The sequence below is a fragment of the Thamnophis elegans genome, chromosome Z, assembly GCF_009769535.1.
Source record: "Thamnophis elegans isolate rThaEle1 chromosome Z, rThaEle1.pri, whole genome shotgun sequence".
NCBI classification, from domain to species: Eukaryota; Metazoa; Chordata; class Lepidosauria; order Squamata; family Colubridae; genus Thamnophis; species Thamnophis elegans.
Window position 1 is genome coordinate 39,378,692 of NC_045558.1, and position 22,413 is coordinate 39,401,104.

Here is a 22,413-nt window from a genome sequence, read left to right on the forward strand (position 1 = left end):
CTGTTGTAATGCAGCTATTTCATTTGTAATGTTTGCTGAACATAATCTTTCACATCTGGTCAAAGCTAGGCAATTATTATATTCAATTAATTGCTCTCAAGTGTTATAATATTTATTAAGACTTCACATTTAGTGGGTTAATTCCCCATACAATTGATTTACTCAGGGACTGACTTCCAAAGAAGAAACTGAAGATAGTTCCACTAAAAACATAGTTGATGACCACAGAAGAATGAAGAGCTGGAGAGTAGAACGGCTCCTCATAATCAATCTGTAGACAAGGAGGGGACCTCAGATCACCCACAGGTTCTTCAGATAGATAAGATTTACAATCTCTAGAAAAAAAGAATACCCATCTTGGTGAAATGGCTGTTGGCACCTACAAAAAGACATTAGATTTGAAAACTTCCTTCTCTAATTACTTTTGGAAGTTGCTTATTCACTGCTTTTGGGGTATTAGGAATCTTTTGGTTGACAGGTTTTATAGTACCAGTTTCCTTCTCATTTTAAATAGGTAGAAGGATTTAAAAATCTTTTGGAATAAATAGCAAAAGAGTTATTAGAACTTTAAGTGTGGAAAGTTACAAATGGATTGAAGGACTAGACCGTGAAGGATTAGTTTTGAAATTAATCATAAGAATCCTTCTCAGGGGAAAATACTTTTGTTTCAAATTCTCTTAAAAAACACAAAAGGACGATAGGATGAGATGTTGGAAGTTGGGCACTAAAAGGGAATCAGGTGAATTAATTTACAATTAAAGGAGAACACTTAAATTTGACCTTAAAATACAGAATGAACCAAGAGATTTTAACATTGAATATATTGAAGGATATTTTTGAACAAAAGAGTCAGAAATAAATGTTAAGAATCCTTACCTATACAGATAGACTGTGTTTAAAAGATATTATGAAAGAGAAACAAGACTAACAGGATTGAAATCAATAATTTACTCAGGAACAATTTATTTTAATTAATTTACTTAAACATCTACATTTTCAAATATTATAGAACTTTTATATAGTAGGCTTCTGATATATAGCCTATTTTCTATATTTTTCCTATTTGGTTTTACTCATTACAAAGAAAATAATGTGAACAAGTTTATGTCACATCTATATGCAGATAAATTGATCTACACATACATGACAATTGGTTCAGTTTTTATAATTAATGAAATGGAATGTACTACTGTGTAATATAATGGTGGAGTTAATTTGTGAGGTCTAATCTCAATATGTAAATGGAGAATATTAAATAAAGATAAATAAAGTGAAATATCGTATTATTTTTTTGATCTATTTTGTATTTCACCTTAGCAGAACACAAAGTGACAAACTGTATCTTTTGGCCAGAATCACCTTTCAGGCCCTATATACCGTAATTACATCTTCATCAATCACATTTAAAACAAAAAACTGTGAGACTTGAATGTTGAATTTCAGATGAGACATTTGAATCATACTTCTGGTTTTCTTTTCATCATCTTGATCTGAAAATATTATTAAAAAATACAGTTCAGTTCAGAGTCTTTTTTTCCTACTATTTCAAAACTGCCTTGGGAAATCACACATTTTCCCCCAACAGAGGTTGTAAATCAAACTTTATTTTTTATGTAAAAATAAATCTGCTTGACACTAAAATAATGATTAAAAGTTCCTATTTAATGCTGCAGTATAAGCAAAATATTAAGATATATTGCAACTATAGAAATACAGGCTTTGATTCATATATTCCTCTGAGAGGCCTAGGCAGGCTACCTGTGTCCAGTAATTATTTACATGGCCAGTGCTCATTCTTCTGTCCCCGAAGAAATTGCCAATTCATCTGATAAACAAGAAACAGATATTACGTGTTTTACACTTTGTTCAAGTAGCGAGCAGTAAATGTTGAGTCTCCTTTACTTAAATCAGCTATCAATTCTTCCCCTCCCACCGTCCTGCCACACACATGCAAATACACACAAATATGAAGGAAGTATACAGAAGACATATATTTTGTCACTGTATCTGTCCTCCCTTTCTTTGTCTCTTTTTTGGATCAAGTCAACAAGCAGTAAGCTTGCAAAATAATTAAACTGATGTTCTTCATTTGCTATGTCACCAGCTTGCTATGCACTTTATGTTAACAAAAAAAAAAAGTTTGGTCATGCATTTAGGCTGAGTTAGGGATTCCAGATGTTAATCATTAATCTTTCATATATTTTTTAAATTTTTGTTTAGGTCAGAATAGGAATCAAATATTGAAAGATTTTATTTCCTTCTTTTATGATCATTTTTTTTTCCTAGCAGTTATATTGCTCAGACTACTTTAAGGGTAGGATTCATATAACAACCATAATTTTCTCCTCATGGCCTCATTCAAGACAAGTTTAATACTTCACCAAGCAGCTTTCAAAGAAATGGCACATGACTTCTGTAGAAATCTCAAGAATTTTTGTCATCTCCTCTGTCTCTGTTTTTTTTTAATTCTGATTCTTAACTTGTTATGTATTATTCTCTGAGTTCCAACTCCTAACTCCTAACATACTTTTCTCCAATTGATATATTTAATAACAATATTAACCAAGTCAAGTTAAAGGAAAGTTGTTCCTAACCAGAATGAGTACAAAATGTGTATATTTTTATGATATGATATAATTTCATATATTACCTAGTCAAAAAATATCAAAGGTTTGTTCTATATTCTGTGATCCAATTCTAAAATCTGTGGCATTTTTAAAAAAAATGAAATTATATTGGAACTGGTGGTAAAGTTATTTTACAGATAGAAGAGGCTATTTTACACTCAGGGTTGAATTGTGGAGTCCTTGGTACTGTCTGAGCTTGGTTGTTTTCTTGCAGACATTTCATTACCAAACTAGGGAATATCTTCAGTGCTAGTAGAGAGAGGCATTTGCTCTCATTTTATACACCAATGGCTTGACTTGTAATACATTCTTCAATAAAAACATGACAGTAAGGTTTGTGTGAAGTTTGTCATAATTGAATATTGGATGTTGTCTTTCTTGTCTGCATTTGAAAGTTTTTTATGTTGCTAAGGATATTATGTAACTATATAATAGTCACCCCATTATGAAAGATCACAAATTATGTAATGATAGTTCTTTTTTTTTAAGTGACAGACAAACATACATTGCCTACAGGATTCATTATATGAATATAAAGGTAAAGATTTTTCCTGGCCAGTTGTGTCTGACTCTATGAGGTGATGCTCATCTCCATTTTTAGCTGAGGAAGCAGCATTGTCCAAGGACATTTCTGTGGTCATGTGGCCAGCATGACTATATGCCAAGATGTGTGGAATACTGTTACCTTCCCACCAGTGGTGCCAATTTATCTACTTGTATTTCCATGCTTTCAAACTGCTTGGTGAATAGGAGCTGGGACAGGAACTCCATTGTGCAGTGCTTAGGTCTTGAACCTGGGCCGTCAGCTTTCTAGCTGATTTAACTGCTAAGCCATTGTGCTCCATTGTATGAACTAGAAGAGATAAGATAACCATTAAAAAGAGTTACGCAAATGCATAGTAATAAATGCAATCCACACATATATTTTCATGGGTTCTTTGCAGTGCTGACTATGCTTTGAATTTCATTTTTCAATGTCAGAGTCTTAAAAAGAAATCACAGCCAAATAGTCTCTTATGATACTTATGACAATATATATAGTCTGTCTGTCTGTCTGTCTGTCTGTCTGTCTGTCTATCTATCTATCTATCTATCTATCTATCTATCTATCTATCTATCTATCTATCTATCTATCTATCATTGATCTATTTTTAAATTATGATTTAATGTAAACATCTTGCATGACTTGATGATAGATGATTGTAATATTTTCCAAACATCTGATAAGCTAGTAATTAAAGACCACTCACAGATCTTACTGCATTGCCAAAGGAGAGGGGAGGGGAACCAAGTCAACCAAATTATACTGAACTTTCATTTGATGAAGCCAACTCTTGACCTTGATCCTATGATATATAAAACTATATATTGAAGGTGTCTGCATTTAACACTTACTTGACTGTGGGTTCATAGGAAGGTGACAGATCTATCCTGCATTTTTTCCTGGGTATGATTGTGGAGAAATATCTTCATATGAATGCACACAATAAAGTTTAGAGGATATTGAAGCACTAACATTGCCATTATTGAGTTCTCAAGTAAAGTAGGATATTCCTTGGACAGCATGGATATTTAGATCTAAAAAGCAATGAAATTTAAGTACAATTAAGTATTAGAAATTTCAAGTAAAAACAAGCATCACCATTAACACCCTCACTTTTATATAGCTGTTACTATGATCAAAATTACACACAATATCACCATTTTTAAACCACACATAACAACCTTTTTTGTATACATTTATTATAAGATTCAGCATACATTATTTATAACATAAAAAAGTAAAACATCTTGCTGCATGTGCTAGGATTAGGATTTACTGTACAAGAATCCTTGAACAATTTTATCAAAAGTCCATTTCTAGATAGTGTTTATATGCCATAAATTCTATAGCAGAAATATGCCCAAAGGGATAAATGAAATCTGATAAAGGTGAATCATCACAAGTTTGATGAATTTTCACCCATGTATTTGTTTTACCCTTTGATGTGCAATTGGCAGAAAATCATCTATTGGAATTTTGAGTCTAATAGTGTTTTCCATATTGGAGTAACATCCAGAAAATAAAATGAAATTTAAGTGAAACCAAATTCCCACAGTTGTTTATGTTGAAGAAAATAAGTCACAAGATCTAGGGTGGGTTTTTTTTTTAAATGCAACAGCTTCAGTGCAGGAGTGAACAATTTTTCTGGTTTTGAAGATGGCTAATTTGGTTGCTAACTTGGGAGCTGTTTGTGCAAATCCATCCATCCATCTAGAGCAGTGGTTCCAAACCTCTGTTTGGCCATGTCCCATCTAAGCATCTCTACAATCCTGATGCCCCCACTCCACATGTAATTCTTACTTTACTCAAAGAGTGAACTCTACTCATGTGGAGGAAGCCTAAAAGGTCATTAACCTGGTTAAAAAAGGTTCAAATCCCCCCCCATTAAAAATCAAATTGACCCCCTGGGGGGAATGGACCCCCCATTGGGAACCACTGATCTAGAGATTTTTTGCAGGGTTGGTGTGAAAAAATAAGAATAGTAACTTTTCATCCATCTTTTACTGCTTTTCTTCTGCTATCAGCAATAGGACATCAACAACATTGCAAACAAATGCCATGTCCTATGAGGAAAGAAGGTTTCTCACACCTGCACTGACTATCTGTTGCCTGAGGCTAGAGTTGTTTTAGTGCTGGTGATAAACCTTTGGAAGAAGGAGAAAAGCAGCAAACAAATGCTGAGTTCTTTAATCAGTAAAAAGAAATAAAAAAACCAGATATAACATGGGGAATATCATGCTTCATGGAAGCACTTGTAAAAAGAAAGAGGAAGTAAATTTGATTTACTTAGTATGAGTCAATGCAAACTAAGTATGAGTCTATTATATTCTGAATATCTCATGGCCTTTTCAATTCTGACAACACATTTCTAAAACAGTCACTGGAATAAATGCAAAGAAGGGCACTGACAATGATCAAGGAACTTGAAAATAAGTCTTACAAAGAGAGGATGGGAAAATTGGGTAGTTTTAAGAAAATAAACTTTTAAGGACACGGATGGAATGTTGAACAAAAAAAAGTTCAGAATATATTCTCTGTTAATGCAGAACATAGGTAATGAAATAGTGGTTTTAAATTACAGGAAAGCAGATTATAGCTGAATGTTAAGAAAAAAAATACATCTGGTAGAAGCAGTTCAGCTGTGGAGCCACTTGCTAAGAGAAGTGATGAGCCCTTATTCACATGTGTCTGAGCAGAGAATTAATAGCCATCTGTCAGATATGCTTTCATTTGGATTCATGCTCTGAGCAAAGGATTCGACTCTGTGTCATTAGTATTTCTTCCAACTCTCTAATTCTATAATCTGATTCTAAGGATATTTTCATAGGACAGGTCAAAATGTCTAATTTTTCAGAAAACTGATCAGTTTTACTTGAGTTCTAGAAACTGAAACAGTGCCAAATCTTACACTTCATCTGTGCTATTTTATTAGGGAACATTTTACTGTAGTGCAGATGATTTCATAAACTAAGGCTTATATATACTTGCATTGCACAAACAAGGAGGACATGTTATATGCAGCCAGCAAACATAAAAGATATCTAGTGCTGTCTAATATTTATCTTCCTCATATTCAGTGTTACAATACAGAAATGAAAATCTAAGATACATTTCATAAAAGTGATTCTTAGGATATCTTGTATTGAACCATGGAATATTTGATAATTGAACAAATAAAAGAGAAAGAAGATTTATGACCCAGGGACAAATTAAATGAAATTATGGAAGATCTGGGAAAGCTTGAACTGAATTTGGAGAATAGTGCTGGAGATTATTTTTTTTTACTCTTTTATATGTCTGATGTAAATAGAGGAAATACATTTTGAATAGAATTAGGTATTGGAAGGATTATTGACTAGTCATACATATGTTAAACTTTAATCAATATCAGAAATATTGTACAAAAAGAATCCTTATCCTTTTGAAGTGGTGATAAAAATCTGAACTCCTCCCACCAATATCTTGATGAAGAGAACCTCCTTTGGTTCCTGCTCCTTTCAACTTGTTCTGGTTCCCCACTCCACCAGACTCCAAATACAAACACACAAAATTACATAAAGTGAAGTAGTAGCATCTTTATGGTAGATGTCCTAAAGCCTGATTTTATGCTTTCCTATCTATGATTGAGACTATAAGTGGACTGATTTGGAGATGCTTAAATAGACTGCACACTGGTGCTGGGACTGCTTAGAACTAAAGACCACATGAAAAAATAGTGTTTTCTCCCAGAGGACAATGTTATTTACCGTGAATATGGCACTATTCAAATAATTATCCATCTTTTACATGTCCCCTGGAACCAACATGCATTCAGAATGACTTGCTGGTGGGAAATATCCATGCCATCAATGTGGCCCAGCATGCTTTTATTGAAATTTTTAATCTAAATTTAAATTCATAATTTCCCCTTTTTTCATTTCTGCATTTCTGACACAAGACAAATAGACTAATATTACATAGCTCCTCATAAACTATATGATGTTATATTATATTATAGGCAATATAATACATATTATGTTACATTACATGCAACTTCTGATAGTCCATAATAAATTTCATCATGTTCCCAAACCAAATGAAATGCACCATTTTGGATAATGGTAATTTTCTCTGGTGACACCTGAATACTGCATAGTCCATCATTTAGATATGACAACTTATAAAATAAACCTTGTAACCTAACTAATCCAGGAGATTAGTTAGCAAGAATGATATGAAATGTTCTGTTCTTGATCAACTGTTTCTGCAGTGCTTGTGAACTATATGCTGCTTATGGTATCTGGATTTAGAACAATTATTATGATTTTCCAACTCATTCCTCGTAGAAATTTTGCTAATTTAATTTGAGATTTCATGTTCAAAATCTTTTCATAAACTTTGCCATGGCCTGTTCATAACCTCCAAACCAGCAACAACTCATGGTTGTTTGTCAACGATGCCTTCTTTTCATGTCATCTGCAGGAAAATGCTGTCAGTATACAATTAAATGCACTTTATCTTTCAGTACAGAAGTATTTCAGACATTTGTGAGACATAATTCAAAAGACTCTTTTCCCAGTTCCGGCTGGATTTGTACTAATAGTGGGATTCAATTTTTTTTTTACAACCGGTAATGTGGGCATGACAGGGCAAGGATACTGTAAAATATCCATTCCCTCCCCACTCTAGGGGAAGGTCACTTCAAAATCCCCATTCCCTCCCAATCAGCTGGGACTTGCGAAGCAAAGAATAAATGGGGCCGGGGCCAGTCAGAGGTGGTATTTACCGGTTCTCGGAACTACTCAAAATTTCCTCTACCAGTTCTCCAGAACTGGTCAGAACCTGCTGAATACCATATCTGATTTGAACTAAGGATTTTGTACTATCAGAATAACATTCATATGGTTTATGTGCCCAACGACACTCAGCCCTACTCCGTCTTATCCTATTATTATATGAAAATTCTGTTTTGAACATTACAGATGAATCAAAAAGTTCAGTTCACTCAAGCAGTGCTTTATATAATATCAAAAATTCTTGGGAATCTTATCTATTATAGCTCCTACTGATTCATTTTAGAACAAATTAATCTGCTATATCAGGTGTCTAATGCATACAGATCTAATTGGGATATCGCTCCTTACATGCTGTTAGACATGCTAGTGACAAGAAGAATTTTAGCCAGTATTGGCAAGAAGCCACAACATACCTTCCTGGAACAAAGTGCAGGATAATTAAAGAGCAGGCACTAAGGGAGCACTGCAGAGAGACACAAAAATAGCCATCAGTAAAGTGCCAGAGAACATATTTCTTAGTAACGCAAAGGATTGTTCAGTTTACTTTAAAATAGCTATCATTAAAAGAGAATTCCCTTCTCTGGTTTGTATATTAAAACAGATTGAGTTTAAAGAATAATAATGAAGTACAAGGTATCTCAAAAATGTAAAATTTAATTTTCATTAAAGAATATTTAGCCAAATTCATCTTGTTATGTGTTCATTATAAGAACACTGGAAGAAATAATATTTTTTTTACAAAATTTACATGAATATTACATTTTAAGCAAAATATCTCCAGTTCTCAGATTTGATAGTGTAAAATGTCATCTTGGTCTAAATCAATTGGCTGAATATTGTGCATATTTTTGTACAGTTTTTCTTGCAAGTTTGGGAGCTAGAACGTGAGATTAGAATATTTCTTAGGATAGAAATTCACAACTTATACCATTTCAGATGCTGCTGAGCAATTCCCAGACTGTGTGAATAATGATGATGGACACCTATTAGATCACCAAGAAGCTGTCCACAAAATAATCTTGTTAATTGTTACCACATGAGAGAGTTTTTTAAAATATAAATTTCAAAGATATATCCCAGAAATAAAGCAACAGGTATTTCCTGCATTGGCTGAGGAGAGCACATTTTCTCCTTCTGTCTTAGCCACTTTTAACAGAGGCACAATTGAAAGCGTTTTAACAAATTGTATCACTGTTTGGTTTGTTGGTATCAGTGCCTCAGATAAAAAGTCCATATAGAGACTGATAAACACAGCTGAGATTATCGGAAGCTTACTTCCTATTATTCAGGATACCATTACTCAGGATACTGCTCATAAGCGCTATGTGCTTAGAGCTCAAAGCATTGTTAGAGACCCTACACAATCACTTCACAGTCTGTTTCTATTGCTCCTGTCTAGGAGGAGGATTTGAAGTATTTCTAGCAAAACTACAGCTATGTTGCCTATGCCATCTGTCTGGTAAACTCACAAGATTTGTTTTTCTCACCATGTACATGTATACATCCAAACTAGATTATGTTGTTTTTCTGTGTCATATATGTGGCAGGGGCGGGTTCCTGCCAGTTCTAACCTCTTCTATAGAAGAGGTTCCACAAATCTACAGTGCCGTTTAAAACCGGTTCCAGCTCCCTCCCCCCCGCCCATCCGCACATCATCAAGATGAAGAACGAGAGGAGGAATTCTGGGAGTTGAAGTCCACAAGTCTTAAAGCTGTCAAGTTTGAACACCCCTGGGGTTTTTTTCTAAAAAGTTAGGGGTGCAAGGGTCTTGTAACTTGACAGCTTTAAGACTTGCACACTTCAATGCCACAGTTCCTGAGCCAATATAACTGGAGGAGGAATTCTGGGAATTGAAGTCCACAAGTCTTAAAGCTGTCAAGTTTGAACACCCCTGAGGGTTTTTTTCTAAAGGGTTAGGGGTGCAAGGGTCTTGTAACTTAATACAATACAATAGCAGAGTTGGAAGGACCTTGGAGGTCTTCTAGTCCAACCCTCTGCCTAGGCAGGAAACCATATACCGTTTCAGGCAGATGGCTATCCAACATCTTCTTAAACACTTGCAGTGTTGGGGCATTCATAACTTCTGGAGGCAAGCTGTTCCACTGATTAATTGTTCTAACTGTCAGGAAATTTCTCCTTAGTTCTAAGTTGCTTCTCTCCTTGATTAGTTTCCACTAATCTTCTTGTTCTACCTTCAGGTGCCTTGGGGAATAGTTTGACTCCCTCTTCTTTGTGGCAACCCCTGAGATATTGGAACACTGCTATCATGTCTCCCCTAGTCTTTCTTTCTCTTAAACTAAACATACCCAGTTACTGCAACCGTTCTTCGTATGTTTTAGTTTCCAGTTCCCTAATCATCTTTGTTGCTCTTCTCTGCACTCTTTCCAGGGTTTCCACATCTTTTCTACATCGTGGTGACCAAAACTGAATGCAGTATTCCAAGTGTGGCCTTACCAAGGCATTATAAAGTGGTATTAACACTTCACGTGATCTTGATTCTATCCATCTGTTTATGCAGCCTAGAACTGTGTTGGCTTTTTTGGCAGCTGCTGCTCACTGCTGGCTCATATTTAAATGGTTGTCCACTAGGACTCCAAGATCCCTTTCACAGTTACTACTACTGAGCAAGGTACCACCCATACTGTACCTGTGCATTTCGTTTTTGTTGCCTAAATGTAGAACCTTACTCTTTTCACCATTGAATTTCATTTTATTAGATAGTGCCCAAAATTCAAGTTTGTCATAATTCTTCTGTATCTTGAGCCTATCTTCTGGAGTGTTGGCTATTCCTGCCATCTTGGTGTCACCTGCAAATTTGATGAGTTCCCCATTTATTCCCTCATCCAAATCATTGATGAAAATGTTGAAGAGTACTGGGCCTAAAACAGAGCCTTGTGGTACTCCACTGCATACTTCCCTCCATGTAGATGCAGTTCCATTGAGGACTACACATTGAGTGCGGTTGGTCAGCCAGTTACGAATCCATCTGGTGGTGATGCTGTCTAACCCAAATTCTTCTACTTTATCTAGTAGTAGATTATGGTCTACCTTATCAAAATGCCTTACTAAAGTCCAAGTAAACTATATTGACGGCATTCCTCTGGTCCACTAATTTTGTTACATTATCAAAGAATGCAATAAGATTAGTCTGGCATGATCTGTTTTTGACAAACCCATGTTGGCTTTTGGCTATTACTTTGTTTACTTCTAGGTGTTCACTAATTCGTTGCTTGATTATTTTTTCCAGAATCTTTCTGGGTATTGAGGTCAGGCTGATAGGTCTGTTGACAGCTTTAAGACTTGCGTTCTTCAAATGCCAGAGTTTCTGAGCCAACATTTTGGTTACTAAGCAAGAGCATTGTTAAGTGAGTTTCACCACATTTTACATGTTGGCCACACCCACCCAGTCACATGGCTGGCAAGCCACTGCCACCTGGTCACATGGCCTGCAAGCCACTCCCACCCAGTCACATGGCCAAAAAACAACTTCCACAAAGCAGGCCACACCTACAGAAGAGGTTCTAAAAAAAATTGAAACCCACCACTGGTATGTTGATTGATTGATTGATTGATCATGTTTATGTAGTATATGTTGGAGGTGGTGACCCTTTAAGAGCCGTATGCAATGAAAATATGCCAATTAGTGTACATTTAAAATATGCCAATTAGTGTACATTTAAAGTGATAATAAAGTTATTCTAAGTCTTAGATAGAACTTTTCAATAGCTTGGTGAAGAGCGAGATAATATAATTCTAGAGTTAACTGATTGCTCAGGATCAAGATAAAGTGCATTGTATTGTATATATCCAAGTTAAAAAAGGTCAAGTCACTGTTATAAATTAAGAGTGATAGTTTTATCTGAAAAGAAGGAGTGAAATGATCAATTTCTGAGTGGGTGCTATAGACTTCTTGGTTGCCTATTGAGAGGTTTGAACTCACTTGCCTAAGTAGAATTTTTTTACTCTATGATTTTGTAAAAGCAGAATTGAAATATAATTCCATAATTTTTCAGTATAGTTTCCATAATTTGTCAGTATCTTAATTAATAAATTCAACATTTAGTGTGGAATATAATTAAGTAATTTGTAATTTTGATAGAATTACCAGTATATTAGCAGATATAGCATCTAACAATCTGCTGGGTGAGGGAAACATGTAGTGTATTATTTTCAGTTTGGTCGAATAAATGGTGATGTCCTATCCAACAGCAAACAATTCTGATCAATTCTAGATTATGGGGTTTCAGCATAAATACTGCATCAATGAATTATAGTCTGCATTTTTTTTAGTTTACATAGAAGCCAAATTTATAAAATATGAAGCTGTTGACTTCAGAATTTTTCCCTGTTGTATGTATCTGATGTCATTTTGCAAGAGTTCTTATTGAGGGTGGTTTTGTGTGTGTGTGTGTGTGTATATATGTGTTATAAATAGGTTGAATCAATTCAATATGGTTATATGAAGGGAGCAGTGAGAAAATGTATTTTTATATGTGGATACCTTGTTATATAAAGCTGGACCACAATTAACCAAATTATTTAAAATTAAAATTTAAAAACCATTAAAGTCTTTGTCATTTGCTATAACATGTAAAAATCCAGGTTAGCAAAATGTAAATATCATAAATAGATAACACAGTTCATTCATACACACGTAAGTACTTTATACAAGAATTTTATACACCATGGATGTCAAACTCAATTGTGTCATGTGATGTCATGTGATGTAGCACAATGTTTTTTGTCTTTGCAGAGCAAAGGCAGGTGTGGCCTGTACATGATGTATCTGGCCCATGATACATCTGTGATGCATGTATATATCAAACAAATAACTATTTTTTGTGTTTTTGTTACTCTGTAAGCTTTCACATATTACATAATATTACAAAATAATTATATTGATTCTGATATTATTATTACAATGATTTCAAACTGTAGGAAGTAATTTAATGATTCCATGAAGAAAACAATTGTATAATTTTAATGATATCATCCATAAAGGTAAAGCTCTCTACAAGTGTTATATTCAATAATTACATGGATATTTCTGTTGTTTTCTTGATGAATTGCCACTTCCAGAGTCTTTTTTTTAACTTTCCAGTCTTATCTACAGCCTTGTATTCCTGTTGAAGTTCCATCCAATACTACTTGCTTAGCTTTTTAAAATCAGTCAAAATCATCTAGAAGCTACCATGCGCTATATCATGCACTGTCAGTAGAAATAAAAATACCTGCAATGTTTTAATTCTATGTATAAAATATATAAACATCTTAAAAGATTAGATATATAAACTTTCTAGTATTGTTCTATCCAAATCTATTGAATGAAAGTTTATTGAATGAAAGTTTATGTGTTATTTATTATAAATTTCCACAAAATTCTTGGTTCTTCTACTACAATATATCTATGATTCATCTAATAATACCCAGTTTAGTCTAATGGTTAAGGCTAGGCTAAAAAGTGGGAGACCATGAGTTCAAAACTTGCCTTAACCATGGAAGCTGGGTGACGTTAGACCAGTCACTCTTTTCCAATCCACAGCGTTGTTGTGGGAAAATAGGAAGAGGAAAGTGCATTGGACACGTTTGCCATCTTGAGTATTTGTAAAATAAGAATGGAATATAAATAAAAAATATGTGTCTATTCTTCTAGACAATAAGATTTTAAAATATCTGATGCCTACTTTTTTCTTCTTGAGTGATGAGCAACGTAAATATAATAACTGCACAGAATTAAAGGTTCAACAATATTAAAAAAACATTTTATATATCATTATTACTAAAACTGATTTTTATGGATTCTCTATCAGTATTTTATTGTGTAGGATACATATTTCAGTTAGGCAGTGTAATCTTCCCCCCCCCCCTCCTTCTAGGTCTTTCTTTCATTGTTAAAGTAGAGTTCAATGCTTCTGGAAAACAATAATGGAGAAATCGAAGGCAACTCTTTAAAGAAAAACTTAATGACATTATTGGGATTCCTAACGTAGTTACTAAGTGAAAAAGCTGTCAGTAAAGCCTAAAGAATGAGCTGTGCCCCTGCTGCTACAGTCACAACTGATTTACAACCACTTTGTGTTTGATACTGGACAGGATAATTTCATCAGTCTCCGACTCTTGTGATCATGTCCCAAGTTGACTAGTCAGGTGAAGACCTGGCAGAAGATTGCTTGTCACCTATAGGAAGTAGCTGTCTGCTATGAGAAGTCTTCACTCATAAATGTAATCATCTGCTAGTTATTCATTGAACTATACTTCATGGTCTGGATAGATAAATATAGATGCAATAGCTTCAGGAAGATATTTGAAACAAGATGATTTGAGACAGAACCTTACACCAGAACATCTACTTTCTTCTTTTAAGAGGATTTAGGAAAAAGCCATTCTGAAGAAGAGTTCACTAACCAGGGAAGTGATGTGTAATAATTATTTCAGATAGCTATTAAAGTCAATGATAATTGCAATGATATAAGAAAGCACATAGAAGAATTACGCATAATGAAAAATGTTCATACATTTCCAAAGTTATATACTAAGCAGCTAGCTATATCCTCGTGCTTCTATCAAATAATCTCCTGGAATCAAAAAAAAAAAAAACACCCACCTTTGCCTCATGACTGCCTTTAGGGATACAGTGCATTGGCAATCTTATATATTTAATGTTTTATTTTTTATATTAAAAGTATGCTATGTTAAAGTGATGAAGAACATTATGAATTTTCTGGTTTCAATACAACCAAAGCGGAAAGCAGGAAAATGGACATCATAATAAGTTTTAGAGTAGGAACATAGCACATTTGTTTAGTTCACATTTTCATGCAAATCCACTTGATACATTGAAATCAACAATTATGTAAACACTCCACAATAGATATTTTGTTCAACTAGCTATTAGGAATGTCTTTTTATTGTCAAATATTCTTTAGAATAGTCTTATTCAAATTCACAGTGCTTATAATTGGTCACTAAATTCTGAATGTTACATTCTATTTACTATAAATAGTGGCCTATTGAGAGCTTCTTTATAAAGAATAAAGACTACATATGTTTGTATGTGTGTTTGTGTGTGTTTGTGTAGTCAGTCTTTTCTTAGCACAATGTAAAAATATTTTTCATATTGCATATTTCCCTTCATGCTTTTTGAAAATTATCTTGTTTTTTGCTAATTAGTGAAAAAACAATTCATTAATAAGAAAATTACTGTTATATAGCTTTATGCATTTTTACTATACTATTTCCTTATTTATTATACCATTTCCATATTTTAAAAGGAAAATTGCGCAGAAGTGTCTAGGAAGGTGGGCGGAGCCTCCTACTACCGCCACTACCGGTTCGCCCAATCCAGGATAAACCAGCAGAAACCCACCTCTGGTGTTAGGGTTACCTATAATGAATGGATTAGGACTAGCAGCTATGTTTAACTGGGTCAAAACAGACAACATGGAAAGTCATGATGCCAGACCTGTCTTTTTTTTTAAAGAGCAGCAACACTGATACCTGTAAAAAAGGGACAGAGCTAAAACCATGTCATCTTGCCTCACTTGACTCCACCTGCTTGCTACTGATGACTGGTAAGACTCTGGTGAGCAGAGTGAAATCCAGACTCAGTACTGCTTATTTATGCAATCACTCTAGCCATTTACAGTATATATTTGACTTAGTTATCAAATAAACGAGGAGCATAAAGTTATAGGTTTCTCTCCACCTATGTGCTAGTCGTTCCTGACTCTAGGGCGTGGTGCTCATCTCAATTTCAAAGCCAAAGAACAAACACTGTCTGAAGACATCTCCATGGTCATGTGGCTGGGATAACTAAACACTGAAGGCGCACAGAATGCTGTTACCTTCCCACCCTGGTGGTCCCTATTTTTCTACTTGCATTTTAACATGCTTTCGAACTGCTACATTGGCAGAAGGTGAGACAAGTAATGGTAGATCACTCCGTTACACGGCGCTAGGGATTCGAACTGCCAAATTGCTGACCTTTCTGATTTACAAGCTCAGAGTTGTAGCCACTGAGCCACCCTGTCTCTTTTTGAGGAGGAGCATATGAAATGCTAAAAAGAAATATAAATAAATGCATTCTGTCATGAAAAGTTTCTCTGAAGGGCAGGCATGGAGTTATTAAATAGTTAAATAAAATGGTTTAATGTACCCTTTATCAGGAGAAACAATAAATGACATTTCCATATCTTAAGAGTTAATATTTCATGGCCATTTGCCATCTAGAAAACATAGCCATCTTGGAACATTGGATACCCTAGACATACTTTGCAACTCAAATTAGGATTAGTATTCACATTAGCTTTTGATTTATTCTCCACATTTAAAATTTGGCAAATATTAAATAGTTTCAGAGATGAAATTACCTACCTGTGTTTTGACTATAAGGAATATTTGAGAAGCTGCATTTGAAAAAGGTAACAAGAAATGTTACAAAGGACAAGCTTGTTGGAAGGCACTTGGCTAGAGAAGCCTGCCTTAGAGGTAATAAAGCAGCAGCTGAAAGGGTTGAATGCCCCTTTTCTCCATCAATAAAGACAGAACTTAAAAAAAAACCTTACTGGGCTAAAATGATCAATGCAATCATATTATTTTTTTCAGATCTATTGACCATGTGCTGGTAAATTATTTAAATTAATTGTAAAATTATGTTGCCAAAGGCTTCAGTATGTCGTTTTTGGCTGTAGATTTTGAATAAAATGTTAAGGCTTCAATTTTTTTAGTTTCTTCATTTTATATTATAGGTAGTCCTCAACTTACAACAGTTTATTTAGTGACCATGCAAAATTACTGCAAAAGTGACATGACCATTTTTCATACTTACAACCATTGTAGCATCCTCATGGACATGTGGTCAAAATTCAGAATTCAAAATTGGCAACTGACTCATATTTATGATTCTTGCAGTGTCCAAGGATCATGTGATCCCCTTTTGTTACCCTCTGACAAGCAAAGTCAATGGGGAAGCCAGTAAGAATCAATTTACTAATTTAACTAATTAACTAATTTAATTTAGCAGTAATTCACTTAACAACTGTGGCAAGAGGGTTAGGGTTAGGAAAGAAATAAAGGTCGTAAAATGGGGCAAAGCTAACAACAGATGTCTCATTTAGGAACATAAATTATGGTTGTAAGTCGAGGACTACCTATACTGTTATTTATTTTATGTTAGAACCAATCAAATTGTCTGTAGAATCTGCACATGGTCTTTAATAGGTAGGAGAATTTTGGTTAATATTAGGCTTAGCATTGATCATTTTCTCCCCCCGGCAAGAGGTATATGCATTTTCCAAGCTAGTTATGCCATAAATGCCATAAGTAGTATTGTTCTGGAATAGGCAGCGTTGATTTTCTTATGAATGCAAATATGAATTTTCAGCTTGAGATAATTAAATGAAAAAAATAATTTAATTGCCTCAAGTACTTTATCTGAAGTACTTTAGAAAAAAAAACCTTCTGTAAATAAACATGATATGTAGCCTAATCCAAAAACTGGTTAAACCAGTTAAATCATGGTAATTTTAATGATTCTAAAGTACCTGAAATTGTACCCTGGACTATCATTGCTTTTTGCATTGCAACTTGAGAACTTAAACCTTTTTTTCAGTCACAAAACAGATCTCTCTTTATTATGGGTTTACACTATTAACTGGGGAAATATTCCACCTGAATTAAGTTTTAAGATGGAATGCTAGAATAACACTAAGTAAAAAGTAATCATGAACAATGCTGACCAGGAAACAATGATCACATACTCTGTTGCATTGTGTGATAGCTATTACTACAATATAATATTGTGTTTATCTGACTAGTTAACCAGAGACTGAAATTAGTCATTCAACTTCTAGACTACAGACCCTATGTTCAAGCCCTTCTCTCTATTACAGGAGTGTCAAACTGGATTTCTTCAAGGGTTAGGGTTAGGGTTAGGGTCAGGGGAGAGTTGGAAGAGATACCTGGGCCATGGGGAATTGCGCGCATCACCACCCCCTGTTTTGGCTGGCACAGAGCTGTAGGAGGCCATTTAGCCTGAAAATGGGCCATGGGGGAGGGGGACTGTGCAGTCCCCCTGTGCCTTGTTTTGAATGCCAGAGGCACCATGGGCCAGTTCTTTGCTATTGCCAGGCCAGCCCTGCAGGCCAGATTTAAGCACCCTATGGGCCAGATCCAGCCCATGAGTTTTGAGTTTGACACCCTGCTCTACTAAGATTGCCAAAGATGACCACAAGATCTCACCCTAAAGCATGACATACAATTATGGCATACCTGTATAAAATTTAATTAGTTCTTCATACTCTGATGGATGTTCCATGTGGGTATTTGCCTTTGGTTACTCTTTTATTGGAGTTGCAAAGTCATTGGAAAAATATTACAATTTTAAAGTAATTTGTGAAATTGCAACATGCATCTTGGCACTTTTGAATTGTGGGTTGCCACTTTAATATAGCAGCCAGCAAGCTAGACATTAATATAAAATTTATTTTGCTAGCCTTTGGGGTGTACAGTAGTTAGACCATACTAGATGGTATTGTGATATTGTGGATGTTGAAATTCAATCCATATGGAGCAAAAGTCACCAATCTTTTAGTGGTCAGAGACCACTAAATTCATAATTTTAAATCCCACGGACCACTAATATAATCTGCCTAATGACCGGCTGGGTGGTCGTGGGCAACTGGATGTCACTCTCCTCAAGTGGTGCTTTGTTGGCCTCTACTCACCCGTCCCTCCCAGACACTCCTCCCCTCCCCATCCAGGCTCCATAGGGCCCCAGAAAGAAGCAGTTGTTGGAGCTAAGCAACCACCATGAGAAAGAAACAGAAAACAGCTGGCTCAGTTCAAATTGGATCTGACCAAGAAGGAGGCTCAGCAGAAGCACCTCACTGAGCACTATGAGCATAGACTTTCCAAACAGAGGGAAGATGTGCAGAAGGGCAGGACCAGGTACCAGTGCCCAGAGGATCCATAGGCTGACATGGTGAGCTAGTTCTAGGCCATGATGCTCTTTCACTGAACAAGGCCTTCCGGCTCTTTGCCACCAGTGGCGCTTCCCTCCAGCCTTCACTCAAAGTCCTGCACCAGGAGGCTAAAGCAGACCCCAAGTGGGAATTTCCATTTGACCTTCACAAAAAGACTCTGAAGGGAGAGACTCTCTGTAGCAATCCTGGCATGGGCTACCTCCAGGAGCTGGCATGGGCCAAGGTGGCACAGCTGCAGCCCATCCTTCAACAGCAGAACAAACTGCAAGGGAGCTCAGGATCCAGTCATGAGAAGTCCCATGCTCCTGGGAAGATGGGGAAGAAGCTCTCTGGTTCGCTGGCCTCCCACTCTGGCATACCTTGGCAACTGGACTGTTTTTCTCCATCCCCCTTTTCTGTTTTGTCTGCTGGATCAACGCAGAGTGATATCAACCTGGTTTGACACTGGGGTGCTGGGTGCCCGGACTAGCACTATCTCTCAGCCTCCTGCCTGTCTCTGCTTCTGCAAGGCCTCTGGGTGGGAGACTTCACTTCGCCAGAGCAGGTGGGCACTGAAGGGTGCTGTGCCTGGTCCCTCCCTGCTGCTTGATTTGGGGCAGATGATGCCTGGCAGGCCCAGGTGTAGTGAGTAAGCAGGTGGGTTGAGCAAACAACCCAGCTTTTATATGGCCAGGATGCCTGCAGGATTCCTGGCTTCCAAGGCTGGCGAGGCTCAGCATTTGGGCTCTGGCGCACTCTTCTCCTCCTGGGTAGCAGGAGTTTTGTTTGCTGCTCACTGAGGCACCTGATCTCCTGTGACAGAGGGAGCTATTAAACAGGAGGCCAGCGAGCAGCTTGCAAAACTTTGGGCATGCTCCTCAAGAAACAGAGTTTGCAGGGGCTGATCTAGTACCCTGGCTGGATACAACACATTCATTGCACATATCTGTCCCAGGGGCCGTAGTTTGAAGCTCCTTTAGTGCAATATAAAAAATGCAAATAATTTTTCTGTGGACCCCCAAAAATTTCTCATGGACTACCAGTGATCCATGGATGACTTGGTGACTATTGATCTGGAGTGAACAAGCTTGTGAAACAAAGGGTGTGCAACAATATATCAGTAGTCTAAGATAAGATTCAAAATGTGGCTCAATGTATATTACCGGTGGCACTTTTCTAGGGTTAGAATTAGGTGAGAAGATCAAGTTTCTCTGTAAAGTTGCAAATCAATTTAGTGTACTTGAATTAATTGTCAGTAGCTACAAAGAAAATACAGCTTCAGGAAGTAAAAGAATCACCATTTATTTTTTTCCAGTTGCAAACATTCCTAGAGCATCTAATTTCAAGATTATTGTTAGGTTTCCAATATAAAGAGAGATGAAGACATTCCTGAAGATAAAATAACCCAAAACAAACCTTGGATATGATGTGCTTGGTAGTGGACAACTGGGTCATATTGTCTGTCAGCTGCTTCTATGCCAAGATGACTGAAATTCCCTTGTTCACAGAAGTATAAATAGCAATAGCACTTAGTCTTATATACCACCCTGTAGTGCTTTACAGCATACTCTGAACATTTTACAAAATCAGCATATTTTTCCCAACAATATGGATCCTCATTTTACTGGTTTCAGAAGGATGGAGGGCTGAGTCAACCTTGAGCCTGGTAAGGATCCAATTCCTGGATGTGGGCAGAGTTAGCTTGTAGTACTGCATTCTAACCATTGCGCTACCATGGCTCTTCCATGGTACAATTAATTATGAAGATAGGGTGACAGTACTATATTTAATTAACAATCAGCATGGGAGTAAAATCTACAACCATTTAATCTTTTGAATTTCAAAGCAGTATGTACTATGTTACTATGCTATTCCGAGGGTTTGACCAATCCTTCTCCACTCTCCCATGTAACTATGGCTCTGATTTAGACTTAATTTATGTTACTTTGGAATTCTGGGTCCTGGAGTCTACACACCTGGACAGCACCAAAAAGATCATTGTTTTAAAAATAATCTGCTTCTTAATATTATTGGATGTGTTGAAATCAATATTTGTATGTGGCACCACTGTTGTCCATTCCTTACACAAAGCAGTATAAATGAAACACGTGCAGCCAGTCATCTGGATCAATGGGAAATGGAAACAGTCCTTCTTCCATGTGTTTGCCATGGCCTTTACTACAAACAATATTAGAGCCCATCACATTCAGTTACCACTATAGGGTGCCTTATACAGAGATGCCTAAGAAGCAATGCTTTATAGCTACCACCTGCAAATTTTACTGTGTTGGCAAGTGTCAGCAATGCAGTCCTAGAGCAGGATAATTGCTGGAGACAGAGTTGGCACAAACAGTAGATGAGAGATATGTTCAATTGCACATGAGTATAGTAGGTGAACTGTTAAAATAAATACCTGCCATTAAATGCTGAGCATCTGGCAAATCTAGATAATCTGTTTTGGTTACAGCAGAGAGGGTAAAAAAATCAACTAATACTTTTTAAAGAATACATTCCATTTATAGGATAATAAGCTCTGATTCTAGTGTGTCAAAATACTTATAAAATAGGGGGAGGTTGGTCAGCTTCCTTTAAAAATTTACTCTGCAGGTTTTCCCAAGCAGACTCTTGAAACTCCCCAAAACAATGATGATACTGAAGATCCAAGTAAAGACATTCATCCTTTTCCAAAAATCTCAGAAAAAGATTAAATATCCATGGTGTAATTGTTGACCTGCAGTTGTTCTGAAACACTTTTTTAAAAAAAGAAAAAGAAAATGATACTATAAAAGGTAAAGGTTCCCCTTGCACATATGTGCTAGTCATTCCCGACTCTAGGGGGTGGTGTTCATCTCTATTTCAAAGCTGAAGAGCCAGTGAAGACGTCTCCATGGTCATGTGGCCAGCATGACTAAATGACAAAGGTGCACAGAACGCTGTTACCTTCTCACAAAAGGTGGTGCCTATTTTTCTACTTGCATTTTTTACAAGGTTTCTGTTAGGTTGGCAGAAACTGGGACAGGTAACAGGAGCTCACTTCATTACGTGGCACTATAGCAATAGCAATAGCAGTGGACTTATATACCGCTTCATAGGCCTTTCAGGCCTCTCTAAGCGGTTTACAGAGAGTCAGCATATTGCCCCCAACAATCTGGGTCCTCATTTTACCCACCTCGGAAGGATGGAAGGCTGAGTCAACCCTGAGCCGGTGAGATTTGAACCGCTGAACTGCTGATCTAGCAGTAGCCTGCAGTGCTGCATTTAACCACTGCGCCACCTTGGCACTAGGGATTTGAACCACCAAACTGTCGACCTTTCTGATCGACAAGCTCAGTGTCAGCCACTGAGCCACAGTGTCCCTCAGAAAGTGATATCTAATACCAAAAAGCTTTGATTTTATTAAATACAAAATTACACATAATCTAGTTCTAGTAATATCCTGCAACTGTGGTACATAGAATTGCAAGTTGTCTTTGATTTACCTGATTCAAAATCAGAAGAGTATAGTC

The 22,413-nt window shown here is 36.3% G+C and overlaps 1 long non-coding RNA gene across 1 annotated transcript in view; it reads right to left on the reverse strand.

The window, feature by feature from the left end:
* Positions 1-958: 958 nt before the first annotated feature.
* Positions 959-22,413, reverse strand: part of LOC116522249 — a 166,039-nt gene continuing 144,584 nt past the window's right edge. Inside the window, exons 4-7 of the long non-coding RNA XR_004256957.1 lie at positions 8,360-8,409; positions 4,023-4,205; positions 3,313-3,480; positions 959-1,825 (exon numbers count right to left, since the gene is read on the reverse strand). This is a non-coding gene — a long non-coding RNA (uncharacterized LOC116522249). The remainder of the gene's footprint in view (positions 1,826-3,312; positions 3,481-4,022; positions 4,206-8,359; positions 8,410-22,413) is intronic.